The following is a 22,379-nucleotide window of genomic DNA, read 5'->3' as shown; positions in this document are numbered from 1 at the left end:
TATAAAGATGATACTTTGCGATGCAAAATATTTTTTTTTACTAAACTATATAAACATTTAAAATAATCATTAAGAACTCAACTTTAGAATTTATAAAGATTAGCTATAAAAATATATTGGCAGTCACTTTTCTTATAAATGTACCATTGATTGGGGCGCCTGGGTGGCTCAGTCGGTTAAGCATTCAATTTTGGCTCAGGTCATGATCTCCTGGTTTGTGGGTTTGAGCCCCACATTGGGCTCTGTGCTGACAGCTCAGATCCTGGAGCCTGCTTCGCATTCTGTGTCTCCCACCCTCTCGGTGCTTCCCCTGCTCATGCTCTGTCTCTATCTCAAAAATAAATAAACATTAAATTAAAAAAAATAACCATACTATTTTAGAATCTGATAAACCTTACATTAAATTGATTATAAAATCCTCTTGGAAAACTTTGGTATGCATCCTCAGAGGGTTTTTTAAAAATGCTCTAGGGGTGCCTGGGTCGCTCAGGCAGTTGAGCGTCCGACTTTGGCTCAGGTCATGATCTCGCGGTCCGTGAGTTTGAGCCCTGTGTGGGGCTCTGTGCTGACAGCTCAGAGCCTGGAGCCTGCTTCAGATTCTCTCTCCCTCTCTCTGCCCCTCCCCCACTCACGCTCTGTTTCTCCTTTCCTATCAAAAATAAATAAACTTTAAAAAAAATTTTTTTAAATGCTCTAATATCAGGGCACCTGGGTGACTCAGTCAGTTAAGCATCGGACTTCAGCTCAAGTAATGATCTCACAGTTTGTGAGTTTGAACCCCTGTCACGCTCTCTGTTGACAGCTCAGAGCCTGGAGCCTTCTTCAGATTCTGTATCTCTCTCTCTCTCTGTTCCTCCCTACTTGCACTCTGTCTCTCTGTCTCTCTCTCAAAAATAAATAAACATTTAAAAAATTAAAAAAGTACTCTAATATCATTTCAAGATCCTGTAAACATTCTATTCTATTAAAGCACAACCGAATAGGTAATGTATATTCAACTGCATACAGAATATAGAATCAAAAAACAATTTATTATATATTTGTAGAAAATCTCAATTACCAGAGAAACCAAAAAACAAACCACTTAAAAGTATCAAACTTTTAAATAGAAAAGTATCAAACATTTAAACAGAAGTTCCCCTTCCATTCTGATAAAAAATGTTACAAAATCACCCTACTCCATTCATATATCTTAGATGCCTTTGAGGACAAAACCTCAAAAATAGTTAAACACAGGTCTCAAAACCCGTCTCAAGTCCAAGAAACAAACTTAAAAAAAAAAATTTCAACGATCTGACAATAGAACAAGTATACATAATCAGAACTCATAATTTATATATTTACTTATATATTAGCTTTTCTATTTGTAATTTAGAATTATTGGCAGAAATAAAACATATAAATGCACACAATTGAAAAATGTAAACTTTAGGAAATGGTAAGAAATGCAAACCTATAAGGTAAACTGATTTATTTTAAAAATCCATTTACCAAATTTCATCTTCTCTGTCATTTTTGGATTATTGTCATTTAGGAAATTCAAATTGGTGAAAGCTCACTTCCTGCTTCTTGAGTGGGTTTCATTTTTCCAGAGCTTCCAGCTGTGTCAGTGACTTCCTTGAGCTCATTTTCCATTTTATCTTCTATCACCAGATCTCTTGCATAAGATATTTATCTTTGAATTGCAAAAGCCTAAATAAAATGCTTCATTTTTGGCCTTTTAATTTATAAACCTCCTCTAAAAAGAAAAGAAACCCCATATAAATTTTAGGAAGTCTGCAAAAATATTTTCTTTCTTAATCAAATACCTTTATGGGAATAAAGATCCTTCAAAGTTTTTAACTCTTCTATTAGAGTTTTATTTTGATTTTCCAAGACTGCAACCCGATTTTCCAGGCATTTCACATATTCTTTCTTCTTTCTGAGACATTCTTGCACAGCTTCTCTGTTTTTCATTGACCTATTTCTCTTTTCAGTTGGGGGTCATCTGTCTTAGTTGTCTGAGATATAAGTGTCACAGGAAATATCATTACCACAGGTTGTGGCAGCGAAATAGCTGAAGGGGTGGTACAGATCTGATATTTGTGCATATCTCCTGATGCAGTTTGTACAACCACCTGGTTGCTAGGCACAAGTATTTGCTGTCCATCGGAGGTCTGTGCATGCTGGAGAATTGTTGTCCCTTGCTGAGTACTGACTGAATTTGTCATGGTTAATGTCTGAAGTCCCTGTACTCCATCTGTGCCTGAACTGGCCAGTTGTAAGTCTCCCTTTGGGGCAATGGCAATGTACTGTCCATTGTTAGTTTGATAGATGGGAGTTGGGACAGACATAGAAGTGACAGCAGAAACTCCAGGGTTTTCTCTGTCTTCTGTTCTGCCCCATGTATCTTCAGAAGATAAACCTTTCACAATTTTTCTGCAAGATGCACACCATGCTAGGATACTGTGAAGAGCCTATACTGTCTGATGAGTCCTGAGACTCCTCACTTTCTGATAAAGATGATACCATTGCACCTGTGGTGGGTGAACTGTCATTCATAATAATGAAAAAAATATATAAAACACTTAAAACACTTAAAAATAAATTTCACAAAAATGTCCCAGAATCCCAAACTTCACTTTATGGCATTATTAAAGGATAGAAAATAATGTGAATAATTGTAGCTGCTTGCTAATGAAGATATTCTGTGATCCTAAATGGAATGACTTAACACTTAAAATCCATCCCAAATTACAGTGGTGAGACATGATCCCATTTTTCAGAGCTTAAGGCATGGGAGGAAACAATGGACTGTTCACATTGGTTACTTGAAGGTGGTTGATTAGAAGGGGTAGGGAAGTGCTACTTAATGTTTTACACAACTCTGTGTTGCATTGGCTCAATTAACTTTTCGCTTTTGTTAGAGTAGCAATTTTTGTGTGGGCTTTGGATGTGCACAGACTCTATCTTCTCCATGTTTACTCTTTATTTAATAGCAACATTTTCTTGGGAAAGTCATTTTACCTATCTGTGCCTCAATTTCTGCCTCTTTAAAGTGAGGTTAATAATGGTTATTACCAGGGGTGCCTGGCTGGCTCAGTTGGTTAAACATCCCACTCTTGGTTTTGGCTCAGGTCATAATCTCAAGGTTTGGTGAGTTTGAGCCTCGCTTTAGGCTCCGTACTCCCACTGCTTGGGATTTTCTGTCTCCCTCTCTCTCTGCCTCTCCTCCATTCGTGCTGTCTCTCTCTCAAAATAAATAAATAAATAAACAAACAAACAAATAAATAAATAAATATAATAAATACAATAAATACAATAAGTAAATAAACTTAAAAAAATCAGTCTGTAGGGTGCCTGGATGGCTAAGTCAGTTAAGCATCTGACTTTGACTCAGGTCATCAGCATTGGTTGAGCTCGAGCCCCACTTCAGGTGAGCATGAGCCCCACTTTGGGGTGAGCCACGCTTCTCTCTCTCTCCCTCTCTCTCTACCCCTTGCTTACTTACACCTTCTCTCTTTCTCAAAAAAAAAAAAAAATAAAATAAAGGTTTAGCAGAGTGTACACTCTTAGCAAGTGGAAGCTATTCTGTCTCTGATATAAGGGGCCTTATTCTGATAGTGCTTCTCCTCCGATCTGTTCATGTGTAATAGCTCCCTGCTCTGACCCCAGACAGCTATGGTGTAGAGGAAAGGACATCAGGTCTAAATACATGGAGCACTGAACTTAGTAAGTTTGAATACTATAGGATTGGTACAATACTGCATAAATAATGCTTTAAATTTTTTTCATAAACTTTTATTATAGGCAGCCTGACAAATTTACATCTGTGGTAGCTTATAAAATTGCTAAACCAGTCAAGCTGTTAGAATTGAAATTTTGCTATCTCTTGACTTACATGGGTACCTGTTTTGTTAACTTATATAAAACATATGGACACTGGATTATTATTTGACTTTGTAATATTGATAATGTGTTTTTACTCATTTTCAAAACATCTCATTCTTTTTTCTTTTTTTCTTAAGTGAGTTCTACACCCATTGTGGGGCTTGAACTCACAACCCTGAGAGCAAGAATCGCCTGACAGGTTAGGCTTAGTCAGCCAGGTGCCTCCAATATATCTCATTCTAGAATCACATTAAAAATATAGAGTAACCAGATATTTTCTACTGAAGGATATTTTTAAAAGTTAGTTAATGATTAAAAACCACTTCATGCCAATTTCTTTTACAGTTTTCAAAGTGTTATGAAACTTGTTTTTGTTCCCAGTAGATTTAAATATACTTTGATTACATCATCTGCAATGTATATTTAGCCTTAAAGTTTATTTCCCATTTAAAAGTACCTCAATTTGAAAGAAAATATGTTTCCTTTTTTAATTCAAGCTCCCAAATGCTTGATAAAATCATGGCTTTTGAGTCCTCATTGGTAACTACCACTTGTGAGGATCTTTTGCCCTGTGCTTTGTGTGAATCCTCCAGGCATGTTCCAGTGTCTCTTATCACAGTGACACTCCCATTAAGAAGGGTACTATGTTAAGTGTATTTTTCTTGATTTTGTTTGCTTTGACAGTTGTCAGAAGACAAATATTTCAGAAAAGACTCTTGATTTTTCCCAAAGTGTTATAGTTTTACAGTTTACCTGACACTAGGAAGAAATGTGTCATTATTATAGCTCATTTTCCTTATTTTATTTTAAATTTTGAAGTCCAAACTTAACTGACAATGTCTGCTTTTGGATATTTTGAGCCATGTTCAAAATTGCTGTCCTAAAGACTTAAAATACACACAATGATGTGTTACTTAGAAAATGATGGGATGCCTGGGTGGCTTAGTCAGTTGAGCATCTGATTTGATTTTGGTTCAGGTCATCATCTTATAGTCATGAGATTGATCCCGGATAGATGATTAGCATGGAGCCTGCTTAATTTTCTCTCTCTTCCCTGCTTCCTCTACTGCCCCCCATCCCCTCCTGCACTCAGTCTGTCTCTAAAAAAATAAAGAAAATAATATAATAACATGAATTTTGGTCATGAGATTTAAAAACAAAGGATGTGATAAGCAGTACAAGTAAATTAGTCATTCACTGGAAAACTATTTTTAAATTTTTTTTCAACGTTTATTTATTTTTGGGACAGAGAGAGACAGAGCATGAACGGGGGAGGGGCAGAGAGAGAGGGAGACACAGAATCGGAAACAGGCTCCAGGCTCTGAGCCATCAGCCCAGAGCCCGACGCGGGGCTCGAACTCACGGACCGCGAGATCGTGACCTGGCTGAAGTCGGACGCTTAACCGACTGCGCCACCCAGGCGCCCCTGGAAAACTATTTTAAAATGCAAAGACTTGGTGCTGTAATTACACTAGTGATGAAAAATAAACATAAGGCCCATAAGCCTACCTTTGTATAGCTTACATTCTAATGGGAATTCTAATATTGATCAGGTAAAATCACACGTATACACAGGAAGGGATAAGACTCCTCTAATAACCCAAAAGGTGGGTAGGAGAAGAGGAAAGTGTATTCCAGGCAAAAGGGAATGGAATAAGTAGGAGGGACTGGGGGAGTGCTGAGAGAATTGGCTTTTGAGACACAGGCAGAATGATCTTGCAGAAAATGAAAACAGAATCAAGCAGAACCTTTGGGACAAAGGACTTGATGATTGTTAGATTAGATTCCTTCTTGTCAGTAGCTATCTACAACAGTTAATCATTATCAAGGGTTTCTGTGTATAACACATACAAACATCCACATCTTCCTGTGTATAAGACATTTAAAATAAACATTTAAAATTATGCTGATGATTGGGGCACCTGGGTAGCTCAGTCCATTAAGCATCCAATTCTTGATTTTGGCTCAGCTCATGATCTCATGGTTCATAAGATTGAGACCCGCCCTATGTCAGGCTCTGCGCTGACAACATGGAGCCTGTTTGGGCTTCTCTGTCTCCCTCTCCCTATGCCCTCTCCTGCTCCCACTTTCTCTCTCTCAAAATAATTAAATAAACTTAAATAAATAAATAAAATTATGCTGATGATTCAGAAGGGCATAATTACTTTATGAGCTGTAAATTTAGACATCCTTTAATTCATTCCTTTTTTCCCGAGAGAAACCTAAGTTTTAGCTGACTAGTTCAAGAGGAACCTGTTTTTATATTAAAATTTTAACTGTCTATCCATAGTATCAACAATATCATTATACTTTGGTTATCATAGAACATTAAATTAACCTCCCTTATTTTTAAATTAATGACTAATTTAAAATTTAAATATTGCCTATAATTTTCATGGCTCGTAAAGAAATACTTGATATCTAACCAACTTGCATTTGAATAGGCTCTTCTGTTACTGAATACAAGAATTCCATGCATGGTAGGAGCAGGACTTATCAGGCATTGGGGCTTGCTTCTGGTAGAGATACATAAAAATATTTTTATACATCATGCATTATTCCTCAGTTCCTTCTAAAAATGGCTCATCTGTTGTTTTTATTATTAGATGTAGGATGTTTCAGTTATAAAATTGAAGACAATTATTATGTTCATAATTGAGTCTCTTGTGTGAGGGTATATACCATTTAAATATCTTGGCGTCAGCTTATTGATTTTGTTCAGGGTCAAAATTAGAAGCACCATCAATAATCTCAATACAGCATAATGTGCACGGTACAAAGTTTAAATATTTAGTCACTGAGTTGACTCTTACAATGTCAAGGGGAAAACACAGTTAATAGGATAATAAGTACCTAAAGTGATACTAAAGAAGAACTAAGTGTGTCTAAGATTATTTGTTTCTCATATGATGAGCAGACATGAGAAATCATTTTTTTATCTTAAAATTTATGTTTTATCATTGTTAAAAACAAATACAAAGCAAATACTAAATTTTGAGCACTTCATATATTTTACTAGTTATGGCATGTCTACTTGGTGTTAGATTCAGAGAGGAGCCCACACGTCCACTAAATAAAAAATTCAAGAGAAATGGAAATTCAACCAGAGGTGAGAGTACTAAAATTGCACCTATTATAACCACCTTATTTTGTCTAGTGTTAGTGTGCTTTATTTCAAAATTGTACATAAGAAAAATAGGGTAAATTAAGGAAAATAACTAAATTGTAAAAGTACCAAATATTATACAAACTTGATTTCCCAAATGCAGTTATTGTACATACATACATACATACATACATACATACATACTTACTTACTTACGTAGAGAGAGAGAGCAAGAGTGAGAGCATCCACAAGGGAGCTTGCTTCTGGTAGAGATACATATAGATGTATGTGTGCATGTAATTAAATGTATTTCTAGCATTTTTCAGTCATTTAGTGTTTATTGAACTTTACCCTGGTAATATAAAAGAGAAGAATTAGAAGAATATAAGTAACTTTTATAAAAGAAAATGTTAGTTCAATGTGACAATTTTAGTTTTGTCCTAATACGAGAGACTAATATTCATCATACCATGCATACAATTTAAAGTGAAAATGAGAATCTTTTTTTTTTTTTTTCCAAAAGCTATAAAGTGTTCAACAGCTTGGGTTGTTTAAAATAGCTTAGGTTTTTAGGATTATATTAGGGCGAGTTTTTAAAGAAACATTTGTATTTCAAATTTTAATTTAATGATTAGGTTTCAATGCTTTACATTTAGGGGATATATAGGCTTCAGTTTTCTCTCATGTGCAGGTACTTATTAAAAGAGGTATGCTGTTTCATCCAGTTAATTTGCATGTTAAAATCACACACTCTTCTTATACATAAACTTCTTTTGTATATACTAGATTTACATTTTTCTAAGATCCTGAAATTAATAATAGGATAGTTATAGAACCTTTGTATGTCATGTGTTTAGAATTTGGAGATTCAGATGGAGTAACTAATAAATAATTAACCTTTACTTGATCAATAGAAATTATAGATTAATTAAGCACATCTGAATGAGAAATTGTTGCTTATATGATTTTATTCACCATTTTATAGAAAATCAAGGAAATGAATTATCTGTTTAAATAATTTAATGGAATCACATCTTAATATTTACCAGTCATTTTTGGATGCACAATGCCTTAAAGTTCTGCCATAAAGTTAGTCATAATGAATGCAATTGAATTTCTCTAAAATACTTAGACTTTACAGCTATTCTCAATATCCTCACCTAGATTAGTGAGTTTTTTTCTATAATTTTTTTTTTTAATTTTTTTTTCAACGTTTATTTATTTTTGGGACAGAGACAGACAGAGCATGAACAGGGGAGGGGCAGAGAGAGAGGGAGACACAGAATTGGAAACAGGCTCCAGGCTCTGAGCCATCAGCCCAGAGCCCGACGCGGGGCTCGAACTCACTGACCGCGAGATCGTGACCTGGCTGAAGTCGGACGCTTAACCGACTGCGCCACCCAGGCGCCCCATATAATTTTTAAAAGGTAACTATACGTAGTGTTTCAGTTATCTACTTTTCTAAGACTAATATGGCAACTTATTGAAGAGACTATCTTTCATGAATGTGTTCCATAATTTGTAGATGGTACCTATGCATATGGCAGTTATATGTTTATTAAATATGTGGTTCTTTTAAAACTTAAAACCCATTCCTATGGGGCGCCTGGGTGGCTCAGTCAGCTAAGCGGCCGACTTCAGCTCAGGTCATGATCTCGCAGTCCGTGAGTTCGAGCCCCGCGTCGGGCTCTGTGCTGACAGCTCAGAGCCTGGAGCCTGTTTCAGATTCTGTGTCTCCCTCTCTCTGACCCTCCCCCGTTCATGCTCTGTCTCAAAAATAAATAAATGTTAAAAAAAAATTTAAAACTTAAAACCCATTCCTGTTCAAAATTCTTAGAAGACTATGGAAGTTTATTTCCTCATCTTTGTAAGGAACCTGAGTCAAACCAAGAAGCTATATCATTAACATTGAGATATTAGGTGAACTCCTATTAAAGTTATAGAAAAAGGAGACAAGGGTTTTCTCATCACCTGACCACTATGATAAAGTGAATCTTAGGGGGGAAAAAGTATTTTGTGTCTGGATTGTTACTCTTAGTTAAAAATATGTTTTCTAAAAAATAATAAAATAAAATAAAATAAAATAAAATAAAATAAAATAAAATAAAATAAAATAAAATAAAATAAAATGTTTTCTTACTCTGTAAATGGTTACTAGAGATAATATTTTATGGGGCAAAAAATTTTGGAGTTTGGATCCAGCACTAACTGACTGCTTACTTACACTTGTTCAAAACAACATGCTATCTTCAGACTCTCTGTAAACTGGTTATGTCAAAACTGACAAAAATCTGTCATGGAGTTGTTACAAGAACACCCTGAGGATAATAGATATGAAAAACTTTATGAGTGGTAGGACAGTACTAGATTTGGTATGATAATTAATAGTGAAAACAATAAGTACAATATTTAATTCATTTTTATGAACCTGTTTTATTCCCCCTTCATGAACTGTACATTCCACTTGTCAATATTATTTAGTATTCTCTCTAAACATGCTGCATTTTCTGCCTATTTTGCACTGACATTTTTGTTAGTCTTTTCCCTATACTTGGACTGCCCTTTGTCTATAATATCTGTTCATTAAAGGAGTCCTCAGCTTTCAAGATCCACAAGAATACCAATTGTTCCATGAACTAGTCTTGAAATTCACTACTATTACCTCCTTTACTTCTTGGAGAAATGGAGAAATGGAGAAACCTTTTTTACCTGTCATGAAGATTCTCCCATTCTTATCAATTCAGCCTCTGATTCTCTTGCCTCACCAGAGTTGTCAGGTAGCTTGTTAGACATGCAGAATCCCAGGCCATACCCCAGACTAAGATTCCTGGGAGATTCTTATGCATATTACAGATTGAGAAACACTGCCTTAATTAATTATAAACTCCTTGGGAGGGAGGACATGGTGAAGGGAGAGCTTCTCTGTCTTGTCGTAGTATGCTCTATAAGGCTATCTGTTATCCAGTGATTTGCAGATAATAGGTGTTCAGTAAATGAGTGTTGAGTTGAATTTTATTTGTAATATTTTGAAGTCAGAAAATCCAGTGTCAGAAAACTCATTTTTTTTGGAAAAGGATGTTCTAAAGTCAGAACAAGAAGAAAGCTATTCATTATTGATGCTACTCACATCAACTAATCAATATTTCTTGGTCATCAACTACTGTACTTTTTCATGCATAAGATATTAGTATGGATCCTTGATCTTATAAAAAAAATCTTCAGTCTGACCTTCACCTTCAAAGAATTCATTTAGGTAGCTGAATCAAAATGTGGTTTTTTGTCATCTCTGTAAATATTTAATATATGCTATTGGAAGTCATGACAGAACTTTAAGGCATTGTGCATCCAAAAATGACTGGTAAATATTGAGATGTGATTCCATTAAATTATTTAAACAGATAATTCATTTCCTTGATTTTCTATAAAATGGTGGATAAAATCACATAAGGAACAATTTCTCATTTATAATTAAAGCAAGGTGATTTTATACTGTAAGAAACTTTATTTTCCAGTGTGTGATTTTAAATTGTGATTTTTCCCTTACATACCTTAATTTCTAAGATTTTTCTCTCTAGAATCCCATCAAAAATTTAAAAAGGTTTTGAGTGCCATTAAATCACATTCACCTGCCTGTATACACTAATTGCTGTGAATTAAATTAAGCACATCCCTAATTGCAGGTGGTTTCTTTCCGTTGCATAGAAAGTTGCAAGTCTGCCTCTCTCTGCTATCAGCTGATATGTGCTTAGGGAACAGAAACTAATTTTAACATTAGCCCAAGCAAAATGTAATTAGGACAGCTAATCTGCTGAAAAATACCCCCAGTAAAAATCTTTTTTATGTAATGCCATTTTAATGGAAATGACATTTTTATGAAATGCAAGTGACAAAGACTTGAATGATGCCTGTGAGCCTTTTATTTAATTTTATGTGTTGTGTAATTTGTTAATAAAGGGAGACCAGAAGCACTCTCAACATTCTGGGTATGGAAAAGATTTTAAATTAGAATTCTTAATGCGAATGTTCAATTTTACTTAAAATAACATTTTAAAATAACAAACTTGCATCTTAATAGATACTGTAAAAAGGTAGTGTGTGTGCGTATGTGTGTGCATGTGCATGTGCACAATAACAGCCATAAGTAGAAGGTCTTTGGTAATTATGTCATATTTCTCATCACTGAGCCTCTCCATTAATGTAGATGATTGAAACTGACTTTGCTTGTGTGACTTCCCCTTCATTTTTTTAAACAGGTATTCTGAATTTAGGATTTCGGTATTAAAGGAAGTCTAAAGGGATTAATAATTCTCTTAAAAATAACTATGATTACTACCAGAATTTGTAAGTTCTTCATTTATGTTTGGAACTGTATTAAGTGTTTTAGGTTTTGCTTGTTTGATTCTTTAACAGCCATGTGAGAATTATATTCATTTCATAGATCATGAGATTAAGCTCAGGGATATTAAGACACAACTAGTAAATGGATCAGTTGGGATTTGATTCTCTATTAACCTCAAGCCAATTTTAGTATTCTTAACCACTAGGCTCTAGTGCCTCAATAAAAATACTTGTTTTTTAATGTTACACTACAAACCGTAATGACAGAGTAACAGTTCCACATGTCACCATTTTTTCTCTTGAATTGTGTCTGAAATGAGGTTTAGCCTTTAGTTTTGGTGTCACTACAATGTGACATGTGATATAGTTACATATACGTCCTTCAAAATCCAAAACTATTAAATGTTCAAAACCTGTGAAATATATGAAACACAGCTGTGTTTTTCACCTACAGACTTGTGTTTATGTGAGACCTAGTCATTGTCTAACTAAATGGTCCTTAAAGGCAGTGCTAATAACTTACCAATTCTTTGCCAAAACGTAGGTTCTTTTTGAAATGATTCTCCTTTCTAAATTTAAGAGTGTTTCTTCATTTTGCTGACCCAGGCTGATTTTACCTTTTGACTTTAATTTGAATGTGAGAGAAGTTATAATCTGAATTTTGATGCTATTATAACCTTTTTTGGAGATTAAGTCATTTTGATTAAAGCATTCAGCACTTCATTTTCCTGAGTTAAGTAGAAAATTAGTATTGACAAAATTAGGCGTGTGAATCATGCCCTGCCACTTACCACGTGCATCTAGTAGGGCGACTGTTTCCAAACAGCACGGAAGCACAGTAAAACTCATAGGAGGGCCACAGAGGAGCATCACAGGATATTTTAATTTTTCAGGGAAGACACAAAGATACTGGACATCCGTTAGACATCTGTTGCTCATTGTGCAAAACACTAGCTCAAGAAGTTCATCATTTAAACAATAGATTGTACTGTATTCCTTTCAATAATATCATATATTTACAAAGCTGGATTTTACAAGTTTGCTTGATAAAAGCAGTTACTGAGTGAATAGCAATATGATCTAGGAAATGAGAGAGGCTGTGTCCACTGTGATTTAAGAAGCGTTATGACCAACAGGAACACAAATCCCATTAGTTAAGTAATTGCAGTTATTTCAGAACGTAATTAAAAAATATTAAAGGTATGTGTTTTTTAAATAGCTAAAATTATTAGATAAAAATACTAAGTAGGTTGGATCTAACTATTTCAGAACTGTTACTTATTTCATATGTATATGGTTATGAATGAAATAAACTATAATGAATAATTTACATGGCATACAATTTCTCATTTAAGGTAATACAATTCAGTAGTTTTAGCATATTCACAGATTTGTGCAACCAATACCAAAATTTATTTTCAGATTTTCATTATCCCCTCTCAAAAAAGAAGCACCATATCCAATACCAGTCATTCCTCCTTCTTCCCAGCCTCCAGCCTGAGGCAATTACTAATCTATTTTCTCTCTGTAGATTTGCCTATTCTGAACATCTCATCTAAGTGGAATCATACAATACGGTGTTTGTGACTAGCTTCTTTACTTAGCATAATGTTTAATAGGTTCATCCATGTAGCATGTATTTTTCATTATTTTTCATTTTTGAATAATAATCTATTAGGTACAATTAATTTATTCATTCAACATCTGATAGGCATTGGGTTATTTCCACTTTCTGGCTGTTAGGAATAAAGCTGCTGTGGACATTTGTATACCAGTTTTTGTGTGAACATATGTTTTCATTTCTCTGGAATATATGGCTAGGAGTGGAATTACTGAGTCATAACTTTGTTTAATCATTTGAGGAAATGCCAAACTGTTTTCTAAAATGCAGCGTTTTGTATTCTCACCACCAATATATCAGGGTTCCAATTTTTCTACATCCTGCACAAGATTTATTATATATTTTTTGATTATAGCCATCACGGTGGATGTGAAGTTGTCGCTCATAATGGGTAATGCTCTTTTACTGTGATTATTGGTAGTTTGTGTATATTTGGAAACATATCTATTTAGATCCTTTGTCCATTTGTTATTTATCTTTTTATTGAGTTGTAAGAGGTTTAGATACTTACATATTGTCTCAATACAAGTCCCTTATTAGACATGTGATTTACAGATATTTTCTCCTGTTAGATGTCTTTTCATCTTCTAGATAGTATCCATTGAAGCCAGAAATTTTTGAATTTTAACGAAGCCAATTATCTAGTTTTTCTTTTGGTATCATATTTAGAATTTCCTTGCACTATTGAGTTGTCTTGGCTCCCTTATCAAAAATCAACTGACTAAAATCTAGGGTTTGCTTCTGTACTTGTAATTTTATCCCATTGATCTATATGTATATCTTTATGCCAGGACCATGCAGTCTTGATATATAATGTCTGTAGCATTGTAGTAAGTTTTGAGATTAGAAATGTGGATACTCCACTCTTGCTTTTCTTCAAGATTTTGACTATTCCTTTGAATTTTCATGTGAATTTAGGATCAGCTTATTAATTTGAACAAAATAGTCAGCTGGGATTTTGATAGGGATTACATTGTATCTGGAAATCAATTTAAGGAGTAATGACATTTTAATAATATTATGAGTTTCTATTTATGAATATGAGATGCCTTTCTATTTAGATCTATAATTTCTTTCAGGTTTTTTTTTTATTTTTCACAGAAGAAGATTTTACTAGTTTTATTAAATTTATTCCTAGATATTGTATTAGTTTTGATTCTATTGTAAATGTAATTGTTTTCTTAATTCTGATTTTGGATTTTTCACTGCTAACATATAGAAATATTACTGATTTTTGTATTGATTTTTATATACTACATCTTTGAACTAATTTATTATATATTTACTGTGGTAAGAACACTTTACATGTGATTTACTCTCAACAAATTTTTTATGTGTATAATATTGTTGTATAGATCTCTAGTACTTAATAATTTTGCAAAATCAAAACTTTATACACATTGAATAATAGCTCAACATTTTGCCTTATCCCAGCCTCTGGAGACCACTGTTCTACTCTGTGATTCTATGTGTTTGAATATTTCAGATACCTCATGTAAGTGGAATCATGCAATATGTTTCCTTTAGGAACTGGCTTATTTCATTTAGACTACTGTCCTCAAGGCTCAGGATTTCCAGCTTTTTCTTACAACTGAATATTCCATCTTGTGTATATACACATTTTCTTTATCCATTTCTTGGTTGATGGATATTTAGTTATTTCCTATCTTGTCTATTATGAATAATGCTGTAATGAACGTGGGAATGCAAATATCTCTTCAAGATACTGATTTCAATTCTTTTGGGTAAATACCCTGAAGTGATATTTCTGGGTCATATAGTATTTGTGTTCTTAATTTTTTGAGGGGCCTCCATACTGTTTTCCACAGTGGCAGTACCATTTTACATCCCCACCAACATTGAACAAGGGTTCTATTTACTCCACATCCTCACCAACACTTGTTATCTTTTTTTTTTTTTTTTAACGTTATTTACTTTTGAGACAGAGAGAGACAGAGCATGAATGGGGGAGGGTCAGAGAGAGGGAGACACAGAATCTGAAACAGGCTCCAGGCTCTGAACTGTCAGCACAGAGCCCGATGCGGGGCTCGAACTCACGGATTGCGAGATCATGACCTGAGCTGAAGTTGGCCGCTTAACCGACTGAGCCACCCAGGCGCCCCTGACTGATCATATATCTATTGGTGAAAAGCTCTAGGCTCCAGATATTTATCCTTTATCTCAGTAGTGCTTGCATTCATGTCACATTTTTGGAATTACACTAAACAGAGAGTGGTACTCTTTATGCACACACAGAATTTCACTAAACAGTGGTACTCTTTACGCACACACAGATCCATCCACACAAAATTGCTTACAGTGAAATAAGTTTTTGATAATTACTTAAATAATTTTTTAATGTTTATTTACATTTGAAAGAGGAAGAGAGAGACACAGTGCATAACAGGGAAGGGGAAGAGAGGTGGAGACAGAATCTGAAACAGGCTCCAGGCTCTGAGCTGTCAGCACAGAGCCCGACGTGGGGCTTGAACTCACGGACCACGAGATCATGACCTGAGCCGAAGTCGGCTGCTTAACTGACTGAGCCACCCAGGCGCCCCAACACTTGTTATCTTTTAAAAAATAATAGCCATCCTAATAGGATGAGGTGATATCTCATTATGGTTTTGATTTGCATTTCCCTGATAATCAGTGATACTGAGTAGTTAATGCAATCCTTATCAAAATCCCAATGGCTTTTCTTTTCTCTTTTCTTTTCTTTTCTTTTCTTTTCTTTTCTTTTCTTTTCTTTTCTTTTCTTTTCTTTCCTTTTCTCTTTCTCTTTCTCTCTTTCTCTCTTTCTCTTTCTTTCTCTCTCTCTCTCTCTCTCTCTCTTTCTCTCTTTCTCTCTTTCTTTCTTTCTTCAGAGATAGAAAGAAATCCAAAAATTCATATGCAACCACAAAAGACTACCAATAGCCACACAATCTTGAGAAAAAAATAAACCTGGAAGCATCACACTTCCTGATTAAAAAAATGTATCACAAAGCTATAGTAACTAAAACAGTATGATGTTGGCCTAAAGACAGACATATAGACCAATGGAACAGAACATACAGCCTCTGTTTAAACCCTTGAATGTATGGCCAGCTGATCTTCAACAATGGTTCCAAGAATACACACTGGGGAAAGAATAGTCTCTTCTATAATTGCTGTTGGGAAAAATGGGATATCCAAATGCCAAAGAATTAAGTTAGATTTTTAACTTACACAAAAATCAACATAAAATGAATTAAAGACTTAAATATAAGGCCTAAAATTATAAAACTTTATGAAGAAAACATAAGGGAAAAGCTCATTACATTGGTCTTGGCAATGATTTCTTGGATATGACACCAAAGGCACAGGCAACAAAAGAAAAAAAATAAACAAGTGGGACTATATCAAAGGTTTTGCAGAGCAAAAAACAAAACAAAAACAAAAAACAAAACAAAAAACCCAGAGTGAACCTATAAAAGGCAACCTATAAAATGGGAGAAAATATTTGCTAACTATGTATCTTGTAAGAGGTTAATATCTAAAATGCATTAGGGACTCCTTCAATTCAATAGCAACAAAACAAAACAAAACAAAAAACAACCTGATTAAATGAAATGAGCAAAGGACTAGAATAGACATTTTCCCAAATGCGACATACAAATGGCCAACAGATACTTAGTTTGCTCTTCTACCAAGATCTTGAAGTGGCAGTTTAGGTTAGTTATTTACAGTCTTTCCTTTTTGTTAATATAGGTTTTTATGTTTATAAATTTCCATCTAAGTACTGCTCTAGCTACATCCCATAAGTTTTAGTATTTTAAGTCTTCATTTTTATTTATCTCAAGCTATTTTCTAACTTCCTTGTGATTTTTTTTCTTCAGACTGTTGCTTATTTTGGAGAGTGTTGTTTGATTTCCACACATTTGTGAATTTTCCAAGTTTTGTTTGTGTTACTGATTTCTATTTTCATTCCATTGTGGTTGGAGAACACACTTCAAATGGTTTTAATCATTTAAATTTATTGAAACTTTTTTTATGTGCTAGCATATGGTCAGTCCTAGAGAAATTTCTGTATGCATTTGAGAAGAATGTGTATTTTGCTGTTTGGTGTAGTATTTTATAGGTGTATTAGGTTAGTTGTCATTCAGATCTTCTGTGTTCTTGTTGAACATCTGCCTAGTTTTGTACATTATATAGTGTAGAGTATCAAAGTTTCTGAATATTGTTGAATTGTCTATTTCTTCATCCTGACAGTTTTTTTTTAAGTTTCTTTTAGAGTTTATTTATGTTGCGGGGTGGGGGGGGGGTATGGGAAAGGGGCAGAGAGTGAGGGAGAGAGGATCCCTCTGCTGGCAGCCCAAAGCCTGATGCAGGGCTGGATCCCACCAATTGTTTGACCTGAGCCGGAATCAAGTATCAGACGCTGACAAGACTAAGCCACCTAGATGCCCCCTTTATCCTGTCAGTTTTTAATTCATATTTTGGGGACTCTGTTTTGAGGCACATATATATTTTTTATATTGCCATATCTTGATAGTTTGACCCATTCATTATTATAAAATGTGCCTCTGGGGGGCACCTGGGTGGCTCAGTTGGTTAAGCGTCTGACTACGGCTCAATTCTTGATCTCATGGTTTGTGAGTTCGAGTCCGGTGTCCGGCTCTCTGCTGACAGCTCAGAGCCTTGAGCCTGCTTTGAGTTCTGTGTCTCCCTCTCTCTCTGCTGCTTCCCCACTCATGCTTTGTCTCTCTTCCTATCTCAAAAAAAAAAAAACAAAAACCCAAAACATTAAAAATATATATATAATGTACCTCTTTGTAGTAAAATTTCTGTTTTAAAATCTATACTGTCTGATATTAGTATAGCCACTCCAGATTTCTTATGATTGTTGTTTGTATGATGCATATATATTTTCCATTCTTTTATTCTCAATTTGTATCTTTAAATATAAAGTGTGGCTTTTGTAGGCATTACATTGTTGGATCTTGTTTTATCAGTCTCATACTCTCTTCCTAAGATTAGATTTTAAATCCATTCACATTAATATTTTTGATAGTTTTTGATATAGTTGGATTTACATCTGCCCTTTGATTTTATGTATCTTTTGTGGATTTTTTCTTCCTCTAGTCCTCCTTTACTTCAATCTTTTGCATTAGGTAAATATTTTCTGATATAACATTTTAATTTTTAAGTGAGTTTTAAATTGTATTTTTGAAGTTATTTTCTTGGTGGTTTCTCTATAACTTACCATATTCATTTTATTTTATTATAATCTACTCCAGATGTTTATTTAATTTGGTGAGATATAGAAACATTGCCCTTTTATAGCTGTCTTTCCTCTCTTGCATTTTATTCTGCTATTGTTATAGATATTACATCTATATATTTTACACATTCAACTGTATATTGTTAAAATTGTTACTTTATGTAATTTAGTAACTTTTAGAGAAAGTGAAAGGATAGCAAATGTTTATTTATGGCATGTGTTATCTTAACCTTCTTATTTAAAATTTTTGATCTTATTTGTTTCTACGGATTCAAGTACCATCTGGTGACTTTCCATGGGATGGCAGTAGATTCAGTGGGCTCTCTTTGTCTTTTTCATCAGTCTCTGCCTCTGTTCATATTGTAGCCACCTGTTATGTTCCAGTAATTGCAGGCATACTTTTTGTGGCTGGTCTCTGAGGTTGTTCTGATCCTGAAGGAGCTATTCTTAATTTAGGTCACGTTTCTTTTTTCTTTTTAATAAACTATTTGGCCTATGGTTTAGCTTGTTGCTTTCTTGAAGCTACCAGCCTTCTCTGAATTGCTTGCCACTAAATATCCTTTGTTTTGAGAGCACTCTTAGGCTTGAACTTCCCCACATTGTGTTCAAAATAAAGTCAGTTATCTTGGGAGAGCTTTAGATCTTTCTGTTCTTAGGCTTTCCCTTTTTCCCTCAGGTAAAATTCTCTGAACATATACTCAAGAACTGGCCATTTTGCCTGCTTCTCTTGGAATGTTTTCCTGCTTTATAAGCAGGATGCTGTGTGGGATAGTACTCTTCCATCTTCCTGCCTTGCCCTTGCTAGCATGGAGCTTCACCCTACAAGTGAGCTGGATCAAGGGCTATTGAGTTTCCAGTATTCTTGGCTTGCTGTGCCTGTCATAAAGTTCTGTGTTAGAAGTGGAGGCTGGGTGGAAAAAGTGAATCCTTACCTTCTTGGCCACACTTGCCTGGAATTTAGTCTCTGTAACACAGAGCAGGAGGAAAGTGAGAAATGCTGGTGGCTGGGCTCTCCTGTAGAGTTACCATAGACCTTTGCTGAGAGTTGGAGGGAGAGGGAGCCTTGTCTTCATGGTTGCATCCACTTGCAGTGGAACTTTCATCACATGAGATGGGGAGAGGGAAGGGATTAAGTAGGTCATGGTTCAATTACAAGACTCTTGACATTTGCAGTGAGATTTGGTAGACTTTCTTAAATAATTATTTCCTTTTCTCCTGTACAACCTTAAGACAGTTTCCATAAACGTTAATGATTGTTTTTTTGTTGTGTTTTGTTTTGTTTTGTTTTGTAATTTTTATCTGTTATTGTTGTCCCAGTGGAGTGAAGTTCTGAGGAGCTCCTCATGTGGCCATTCTGGGAGTTGTCTGTTATCTATGTCTTTTAGTCTAGGGGTACCATAGAAAAACTGCTGAGGTGCTCAAGTACTATGAACAGAGAGAGTTTGGAAGCCTCTATACTAGGACAAGTTACTAACCTTATCCACATCTCTAAATTTACATCTTTAAAGATAATGACATACATCTCAAACAAAGGTTTTAGGATTAAATGAAATACATTTATGAATGTTCCTGATGTATAAGAAAGAAATAACAAATTTGACTATTTTTTATTTATATTTCATGTATATACTTTACATACACACACATAAAAAATGATGTGTAAGTGCTTTAATTATAATTATAGCTTTTAAATATATTTTTTTATTTTGTTCCATTTTCTTCCCTAATTCAATCTAAAAAAGTGTCATTGGTGTGGAGTATCCTACTTGTAGACACAGATGAACTTATGCTTTTCATGAAATTCAACATATAGATTATAGTAGCAGCCAGTATAGGAATAAATGACAATCAATGCCTCTTGAATTCTTTTAAGTCTATGATCAAAGTGGAGGCCTACATTTATGATATCTTTTGGAGATTAAGACCCCGTAGGCAATAATGGCCCACTACTGCCCTTGGGACCATCAGGTCTTCAAATCTCATCATTACTCACCAGGATTTTGTTGGCCTTGATCATTATTGCCTAATTTGGGTACATTTAGAATTGAATGCCAAAGCCCATGCAGCTTGAATGTATGAAAACCTGCTGTTTTAATGACATGGAGAGCTTACTACATTTTATTTTCTTAATTTACATCAAATTTTCAAATGTTTTTACTTAGTAGAAGTAGTCTATAGGGCCCTGAGTCTTTCTTAAAACACATTTTATCTGGAAGTTCCAAGAATATTTTCTTAAATATTGTTTAGAAAATAAATTGTTCTGTGGTGCCTGGGTGGCTCAGTTGGTTAAGTGTCTGACTCTTGATTTTGGTTCAGGTCATGATCTTACGGTTCAGTTGGTGGAATTGAGCCCTACATGGGGGGTGGGGGTGGGGGGGTGGTGGCTGTCACTGCAGAGCCTGCTTGGGATTCCCATTCTCTTTGCCCCCCCCCCCTTCTCTCTCTCTCAAATAAATAAATAAAATAAATTGTTCTTCTTTTAGTCCTTATTTCATTACCAAGAAGATTTCCAACTCTAGTATTCAAATCCTGTGACCAGAAAACTAATGCAGCTTATGTTTTTTACTGGCACAAATATAAACAATACAATTATTTTGGAAAGTTTAGTGTGACATGTCTTTGAATGGCCTTTAAGTTATATAAAAATTTTAGTTACTGTTCAGAAGTAGGGAATGAAATGGAAGAAATAATAAAGGCAATAAAGCTGAGTAGTAGTATGAGGGAGAGAGTTATAGAAAGCAAGAGATACAGAGAATAAGCAATGAAAGATAAAGAAAATTCAAAAGTCAGTATAGCATGGATAATGTTTACATGGTTTAAAGTGTTGTATATATAGTTTGCTTGTCAGTCTCCTTCTCCAGTCAGGAGTCATTAAGCTAAAGAAAGGGGAATCCACACCTACTTTAACTACATTTAAAAAAAGGGTTTATTTTAAGGATCCTGGGGAATAGCATAGGATCCAATTGCCAGCAATATTATTGAGCCTCATAGGGACTGGTATGCTATAGTTTCTTTTCTCTGTTTTGTGGGCATATCTTCTTTGTACATATCTGCACTTACTTCTGCAAACTGGTTGTTTTTGCAAGGCCCTCAGTCTATGTTCTTGCATAATTTCAGTTTACATGTGGCTTCATCCTGTCTATGTGCCAGCTTGGACCCTTTTTTTCCCCATATCTTCCCAATAGCTCATTGACTCAGAATCAGTGACCTAATCCCAAGTTACAGATAGGATATGATTGTCTGAATTTGTATAAGTTATCTGCTCTTAGTCTTATATTATGACTGAAAGGATGAAGCCTGTTATACTGGGCTATTTTTATGAGAGTTGTAGGTAGAACAGACTCTCTAAGTAAAGGAAAGACATATTTGCATACCTGTTATGTGCTGTCTAATAAACTCTTTGAGGGAAAAGATCATGCCCTATTAATTTCTTTCCCCAGCACTTTGCACAGTTTTAAAATGAATATTGAGTGAAATTATCTTCACTTCAAAGGCAATTTGCATTTCTGCCTCCAGAAGGCACGCACGCGCGTGCGCGCGCACACACACACACACACACACACACACACAAGAGCTTCCAGTCTTTTCTTTTTTTGATGGATATCATTAAGGTAACTCTTGCCTTGGAACAATGGCTAACCTTTTTTGGAAAGTAAACTTCTTTGAACAAACTTTGAGGACATTTTCTATGCCTGAGAATGGAGCAACAAGCAACAATGACATTGGTTGTCTACAACAACCAATCCATTGTTGTAGACCAGTAATTCCCTTGCTGTTTTAAGTAGTGCTTTTATGCTATAATTTTACACAGAAGAAAGAAATACATAAAAAAGGGAACGCATTGTTTGAGCAGGTGTGAAAGACTAACCTGTACCCATTAACCTCATTTGTTCCATTTATCCTACAAAAGCTCTTTCCCAACTCTAGAGGTACCTCTATAGAACCCCAACATCTCCAAAAACTACAATTTTTAAACCACTGTTTTTAGCTTAGAAGCAAAGACCTTTTTGTCTAACTTGCTCAATGTTCAAATACTTCTATTTATACATAAGAACATAATTAAAAATAAAAAGATTTTGTGAAGGCACAGAAAATGGTTTTATTGTCTATTTCTTCCCATTGCTGCAAGCAAAAATTTCAAAGGCAGAAATTCATTTATTCAGTAAATATTTACTGAGAATTATTTGCTATATTTAATT

The 22,379-nt window shown here is 34.8% G+C and overlaps 1 protein-coding gene and 1 pseudogene across 3 annotated transcripts in view; one reads left to right on the top strand and one right to left on the bottom strand.

Annotated features, from left to right (window-relative positions):
• The window catches only part of NAALADL2 (N-acetylated alpha-linked acidic dipeptidase like 2), a 1,353,416-nt gene that overhangs the window by 255,260 nt on the left and 1,075,777 nt on the right, over positions 1 to 22,379 (top strand). The window lies entirely within an intron of this gene.
• On the bottom strand, positions 1,508 to 2,573 carry LOC123611235 (annotated as a pseudogene).

This window comes from Leopardus geoffroyi, chromosome C2, assembly GCF_018350155.1.
Source record: "Leopardus geoffroyi isolate Oge1 chromosome C2, O.geoffroyi_Oge1_pat1.0, whole genome shotgun sequence".
Classification (NCBI taxonomy): Eukaryota; Metazoa; Chordata; class Mammalia; order Carnivora; family Felidae; genus Leopardus; species Leopardus geoffroyi.
This window is presented reverse-complemented; position numbering and strand designations above follow the sequence as displayed.